This window comes from Gekko japonicus, unplaced genomic scaffold (genome assembly GCF_001447785.1).
Source record: "Gekko japonicus isolate JY-2015 unplaced genomic scaffold, Gekko_japonicus_V1.1 scaffold2453, whole genome shotgun sequence".
Lineage (NCBI taxonomy): Eukaryota > Metazoa > Chordata > Lepidosauria > Squamata > Gekkonidae > Gekko > Gekko japonicus.
This window is the reverse complement of record NW_015173212.1, coordinates 115,659-123,398: the sequence shown is the minus strand read 5'-3', so window position 1 is coordinate 123,398 and position 7,740 is coordinate 115,659.

The following is a 7,740-nucleotide window of genomic DNA, read 5'->3' as shown; positions in this document are numbered from 1 at the left end:
ACAAATCCAAGGGTAGAAGATAAACCTGTCAAAATAAAAGCCAAGGTCAGCTGCATAAGAACAGCCAATTTCCCACAAAGTAGAGGACACTGAATAATTAAATGTGATCACGCAGCTCATGAAATAAAAGCCACATGTTTGACATGGCCCTGTTAATCAACAAAGGCAGAAAATGAAGTCCCCAAAGAACAGAATGAGCTTTCCTTGTCACCTAAAAGACAACAAAGGAGGAGTTAGGCAGATCTCCCTTGGGAGGGGGTAGTTGGGGCCAAGGCTCCCTCTAAGCTGTGGAGTCTTGTGAGCAAAAATTCCACTTTGTGAGCTGCTGGCATTAAAGTTGTGAGCGAGCGATTTGGCTGCTGCATCAGTTAGTTTGCTCTGGGGCCGTCCTTCCTGAGCGGAGACAAAAATGTGTGAGCCGGAGGCTAAAAACCTGTGAGCCAGCTCACACTCACTCAGCTTAGAGGGAACACTGGTTGGGGCACAGCTGAAGGAAATGTCCTCTATGTTGGCTTGACATCTACCTTATCCTCCAAAATGGCACCCACAGGATGATGGTACCAGCTGGTAATCAGGTGCTGAGCTTCTGAAGGATAATAATAATAATAATAATCTTTCAATTTATTAATCGCTCAATCCTGCAGAGCTGCTGGCTCTGAGCGATTTACAGTTACTCAAATACATACGGGACTAACAATGATTCAAAGGGGTAAGGGAGGACAACATATAAATCTTTAAATCACACACGTTCGCAGCGGACGGGGAGTTTGTTCAGCAGTAAGGTCAGACATGTTCCAACGGCATTTTTCCCTCGGCGTGGATGAGGGAAATTAAGTAGACAGGATCAGAGAGAACACTCCTTCTCAAGTATCTATTGTTGGCAGCTGTTGGAGACAATCTGTCTTGTGCCCAGTAATGGGATAATTGCCCCTGCTCCTCCACACACAGAGAGAGACACAAACTGGTGCTTGCTTGGATGTTAAAAATGTTGGCCTCGGCACTTTTAAGCCTTGTGCTATTCTCCTTGGCCTAAGTACAAACCATGCCCTGGTCACAGTCATAGCCTTTCCAGGTCTAGAATCAAAATAATTTAGCCACAGAATCTGTGGTGGTCAGTTAAATGACTTCATTATTCAGTAAACAGAAGAAGATGGAGGAGAAGAGGAGGAGGAGAGAAAGAAGAAGAGGAAGAAGATGGAGAAGAAAAGTTGGCTTTATACCCCACCCTTCAGTACCCAAAGGAGTCTTGGAGCAGCTTATAATCGCCTTCCCTTCCTCTCCCCACAACAGGGACCCTCTGGCTCTCATGAACACATCCAGAAGAATGCATGAAGCTGCTTTACACTGAGTCAGACCATGCATCGATCAAGGTCAGTATTGTCTACTCTGATTGGCAGCAGCTGTCCAGGATCTCTAGTCTTTCACATCACAATCTACCCTGATCCTTTTAGATGGAAGAAGAGTTGAGTATTTGTACCCCATTTTTCTCTACCCAAAGGAATCTCAAAGCAGCTTACAATCACCTTCTGTTCCGCTCCCCACAACAGATACCCTGTGAGGTGGGGGGGGGGGGCTGAGAGAGTTCTGAAAGAGTTGTGACTGATCCAAGGTCACCCAGCTGCTGGCTGCATGCGGAGGAGTGGAGAATCAAACCCCGTTCTCCAGATTAGAGTCCGCTGCTCTTAGTCACTACATCACATGGGCTGGAGAACCATGGTGGACTCAGGGATCAAATCGGGGACCTTCTGCATTCAATGCAGTTACTCTACCCCTGAACCAATGCCCCTCTCTGAGTCCATGCTGTTCTAGTAAAGGTAAAGGTTTCCCTTGCTCAAAAGCCAGTCGAATCCAACTCTAGGGGGCGGTGCTCATCTCTGTTTCCAAGCCAAAGAGCCAGCACTGTCCGAAGACTTTTCCGTGGTCATGTGGCCGGCATGACTAAATGCCAAGGCACACGGAATGCTGTTACCTTCCTACCGAAGTGGTACCTATTTATCTCCATGCAATTTCTTGCTTTCAAACTGCTAGGTTAGCAGGAGGAGGGGTCAGAGACGGGAGCTCACTCCGTCACATGGCACTAGGGCCTCAAACTGCCAAACTACTCTGCTAATGGCTGCTGGCTTTTGATAGGTTACACTTTGTTTGTTTCCCTTCGGTTTAATTGTTTCCTTTCTCTTTTTATTCATTTTACTTAAGCATCTCTTTAAAAAGGGGGCGGGGGATTTTGTGCCCCTACCTGTAAATGAGTGTGTTTCAGTGTAATCCTATGCAGAGTCACTCTGTTGACTTTAAAGGACTAAGACTGGAGTAACCCTTCATGGGATTTCACTGTTAGTCTGCTGCAGCCAAAAATAATGAACAGTTTCGCTGCACCTTCAAAAATGACAATTGAGGCATAAACTTTTGTCAGCCAAAGCCCATTTGTATCTGATGAAGTGGTTCTAGACTCCCTTTTCAGCCATTATGATTTTGGTGCTCTGCCTGGTGTACCAGAAGGGTGTAGTATCGGTGTGCACAATCCTCTCAATACATGCACACACACATCATTTTGTGTGAACAGAACAGTGTGTGTATTTCTAGCTTCAGTACACAGAATTGGCAATCCATGTTTTTGAGGGTACATTATTGTACATACTGAAGCTAGCAAATATATGCATTTGCGCAAAATGATAAATGTACATATTGAGAATAGTACATTGCAAGGTAAGAGTGCCAATATTGTGACTGAAAAAGGCTTAACGTTAATTCGCGAAAGCTCATGCCACAACACATCTTTAAGATGTTGCAAGATATTTTGTTATTTTGTGCACAGCTGTGACACTTTCAGATGCCCTGCGGCCATTTTACATCTATGTCTTCATGTGGGCATGAGCATAACAACAACAACAACAAAACATTTTACATTTTAATTGGTGCGTCAAAAATATTTTGGCCTCTCGAAGGGGAATTTTTTATTTTTTTGCATTTTCTACACACTACAATTATGGGATGGGGGCAGGGATACTAATACCCTAACACTAATACTATGAATGATGGGTAAAGAAGCTCTAATACATATATCTACTTGATAGAGAAAGAAAAACTACCATTCTAATCTATTTCATCTACTGGATTTGGGGAAAGGAAGTCTAATACATGTCACGATCTGAATAGTTGAAAAAAATAATGCTTTTTAACCTAATATTACAAAGATTTGGTTCAATTATGATAGTACACATTTAATAGCTTAACACAATTACTGCCTTTAGTACTATTGTCTTAGTTCTAGAGTCTTTTCTTCTTGTGTTTCTTCGTTTTCAGGAGCTTGGGAGCAGCCTCCCCTTTCTCCGATTCTGATGATTCTGATGACGTGGAATTTTGGCTTGTTGAATCCTGTGAGTAGGATTCTTCTTCTTCTTCTTCCTCCCCATCTGGTTTTAAATTCTTTTCCTTCTGCTTCTTTTTTATATTAAACATTTGATCCATAATTTTTTCTGCTTTTGGAACAGAGTCTATTTTATATTTTTTGTCCTGGTAGTTGAAGCTCAGCCCTTCCGGGAATAACCATCTATATGGTATTCCCTTTTTTTTTTTTGCAGAGTGAGAGTGAGCATCCTGTAGAGTTTCCTCCATTTTCTAACTTCAAAGGGAATGTCTTTCAAAATTTTTACGTCTTTATTCTTGATTTTTAAGGTTTTTCCCATTGTTGAATTTAGCACCAGTTCTCTGGTAGATTGTTTCGTGAATTTTAGGTAGGTTTCCCCTGGGAGCTTGTTTTTCTTTATAAAGTCCGGATAAGTTCTATAAGCCACATCATCTCTTTTATTAAATCTTCTTGTTTATAATCCATTAATGGGGCCAAGGCAACCACCAAAAGTTCTTTTAAATCCTCGTTCTTCTCTTCAGGGATCCCATGGAAACGTAGAACGTAAATGTATCTTTCCAGCTGGAGCTGTATTAGTTGTGTTTTATCAGAGGATCTCTCCTTCTCTGCTTCATCCACTCTTTTGTTAATGCTCTCAGTCTGTTTTTCCATCTTTTTCAACGTTTTCTCAGTTGCTGAGGTTCTTTTATCCATTTGATTCAATTGTTTTTGGACATTGTCCATCTTAGTGTTGAGGTTAGTCATCTGATCCATTTGGGGGCGCAGTGCATTTGCTAACAGTGAAGAAAAGTCTGTAGTTACTTCCTGGTTCTGGGAGGGAGTCATTGGTATGTTATTTCTGGTCACCAGTTTTTTCTCCGGTACCCTCCGTTCTCTCCCAGCCATAATATCAACAAGAAGTAAGTTTTCCAAAACAAGACAAAAGTTATGCGATTTAATCCCGCTTTGTATACTTTAGCAGTTTTTGCATTCACTTAACTTCTTATGCACTTCTTTTAGCTCAAAGTCTTTTTATTTCCGATTTAAAATCGTTTTTAAAGTTTAGTCAAAAGAGGGGGGGTGCTTGAATTCCTCTCCCCCAGCGCTTTAAACTTAGGTGCTTCCAATTACTACCAAGGTTCAGTTTGCTTTTTTCACCTGAGCTTTGCTTAACTCAGAGTTTGGAGCCTTGGAGATCTTTTGGAAGCATTTTTAGAAGTTTGATTGTGATTGCTTGCTCCAGCAGTCGTCTCTGGGCGCCATACTGGCTCCGCAGTGATGGTACCTTTTGGGGAAGAAGGTGAGCCTCAATTCCTTGGCCGTCACCTTGGAAGAGGCTCTCCCCAGCTCCCCAGGCTGGAGGTCTCCTACAGAGACCCCGGGGTGGTCTGGGATGAACTCGGACCCCTCCCGTCAGCTGGGTCTCGGTGCGTCTCCATCAGAGCGAGACGGGACGTGTCCAAGTGGCAAAACGCTTAAACCGGAACTCCTCAATATTTTCCTATATATGAGCAAGAAAGGGCTAGAGAAGGGGCTATAGGCAAAGAGTTTGAGACTAATAACTGCAACATAGGGCTACTCTACAACCAGGATCCATTTCACAGCCTTAATATGACTGTACTTCCTGGCTTAAACTTTGTTCAGCTGGCAAATTAGAACAGTCTGCAAAATCCCTGGGGAAGAGATTAGAATTTGCAAGTTCTGGCTTCTACAGGACCATGCTAAGCACAATTGCAATGTAGGGCAAACCAGACATGACTTTTTTTTAACAAGTTGGTGATCAGGGAACTCTCATCCCCCTCAACCAAAGGGAATTGAATCCCCAAGCCCTGTGCCTTCAACCTGTGCCATTTTCCTGATCTAAAACACCCCCAGAGGACATTACTTGCCCTGTACATGCAGTTCCCCAGTGGAGCAAAGAACGCCCCCCGTCCTGAGAATGAAGGTCAGGGGAACCCCAGCTCCGTTGAAGTCAAGGGACTTAGAACAGTGTAACTGTGCTTAGGATTGCACTGTTAGTCTCCAATATCTATGTATGCACCACTCATCAATGTCTATCAAGTAGGGTTGCCAGGTCCCCCCCCCCCCAGCCACTGGTAGGGGATGGTGGGGTAGGGTTGCCACATCCAGGATGGAAAACCCCTGGAGATTTTGGGATGGAGACTTGGGAGTACAGGGCAGTGTTCCCTCTAAGCTGAGTTGGTGTGAGCTAGCTCACAGTTTTTTAGCCTCCGGCTCACACCTTTTTGTCTCAGCTCAGGAAGGAGGGCTCCAGAGCAGACTCATTTATGCAGCAGCCAAATCGCCCACTCACAACTTGAATGCCAGCAGCTCACGAAGCATAACTTTTGCTCACAAGGCTCCACAGCTTAGAGGGAGCACTGGTACAGGGACCTCACTGGGGTACAATGTCATAGAGACTTAGGGTTGCCAGTGTGGGGAAATATCTGGAGATTGGGGGGTGGAGCCTGAGGAAGGGGAGGTTTGGGAAGGGGAGGGACTTCAGGAGGGTACAGTGCCATAGAGTCCACCCTCTGAAGCAGCCATTTTCTCCAGGGGAACTGATATCTGTCATCTGGAGATCAGTTGTAATTCTGGGAGGTCTCCAGGCCACACCTGGAGGTTGGCAACCCTACATAGAGTTCACCCTCCAAAGCCTCTATTTTTTACAGGGGAACTGTTCTCTGTAGTCTGGTGATGGCCTGTAATTCCAGCGGATCCCCAGGTCCCACCTGGAAGTTGGCATCCCATGTGGTGTTTTTTGAGCACAGTTTCTTAACTGGATATCACTCATGTGAACAGCACACACACATATATTTGAGATCATTCCTTAGAGTGCTGAGAAAATATGCCAACTAATTTTGAATGTGCAAAAATCAATGAAATGGTTACACTTTTTGTTTTAAAGTACTTTGTGCCATGTTCTAGCACAGCTGTCTTCTTGCTCTGTTAAGTGCTTTGGAACTGGGAAGAAATAGGAGAAGCCCGTCATGAAAACCATCACAGGGAAAAATTATGTATAGACCATGTATTCTGTTGAGAGGATAACGCCATTTCTAAGGTTCAAAGTAGAATAAAACACAGTCTGAACCATACCTCCCCCAACATCTGGATGTACTCAGAGTTAAACTTGGAAATAAAATATGAGAGATGACTCCTTCTCTTTAAATCCAAAACCCAAATTGAGGAATTTTCTACATAGTAAGAACAGCATAGCAAAATCTCAGGATGGATAGAACAGTGGCCCACAAATGAGAGTATACAGAGAGAGCACTGCTAAATCCTCTATGATGCTTCTGAAGATTAAAAATTAGGCCGATTCATGCGAAGTTGGCAGAACTTCCTTGAACTGAGCAAAGCAAAATGAAAGGGGAAAATGTGGAGAAAAAACAAATTATATTCTAGACACAAAAAGATGGGAGGATTCTTCCTAGTAGGGTTGCCAATCCCCAGATGGGGGCAGGGGATCCCCTGGTTTGGAGGCCCTCCCTCACTTCAGGGTTATCAGAAAGCCGAGGGGGGGAATGTCCACTGGGTGCTCCATTATACCCTATGGCGACTGGTCCCCATAGGGTATAATGGAGAATTGATCCATGGGTATCTGGGGCTCGGGGGGGGGGCTGCTTTTTGAGATAGAGGCACCAAATTTTCAGCATAGCACCTGGTGCCTCTCAACCCCCCCCCCAAGTTTCAAAAAGATTGGGTTGGGGGTCCTCACCTGGCAACCCTAAATGGTATCAGTGTGTGTGGCGTGGATAGAGAATGAGTTGAGACCAATCACTGTGTTAGAAGCATAAGCTCCTACCATGGAATCACAGGAACCTTGTGGATGTGGGGGGTGGACCTAGAAGTGAAATAACAGGATGTGACATCACTCAAGTGATGTCACATCCTTGCTCCTGGCTCTACCCCCAAAGTCCCCAGATATTTCCTGAGGCAGACCTGGCAACCCAACTTCCTAGTCAGAGCAGTTGGCTCACATCAGAAACCTTCATTCAGCTAGTGCCTAGGCATTTGTTAGGTATATCAATTTGATGCCCTTCCTGGGAAGATGCAAAGATAGCAATGCTCCGACACTAGTTTTGATGTTTGCAGTTGTCTTATTGCAGAGTCAATAAACAGTTAATAACAAAACAGGATATTTTAGGGCCTTAAAAGATTTATTTTGTAACTTCTCAGCTCCTTCCCGGACAAAGTGATTGAGAGAGCAGTAGCAGACCAACACCAGGTCTTCTTAGATAACTTCTTAGATAACCTTTTCAGTCTTGTTTCAGCCCAGGCTGTAAGACAGAAATGGCCCTGGTGGCTTTACTTGATGACCTCCGTCTGAATGTAAATGGATTTATCTGGATTTATCTTCAGCATTTGATAAAATAGATCATGTCCTCCTGCTGAGA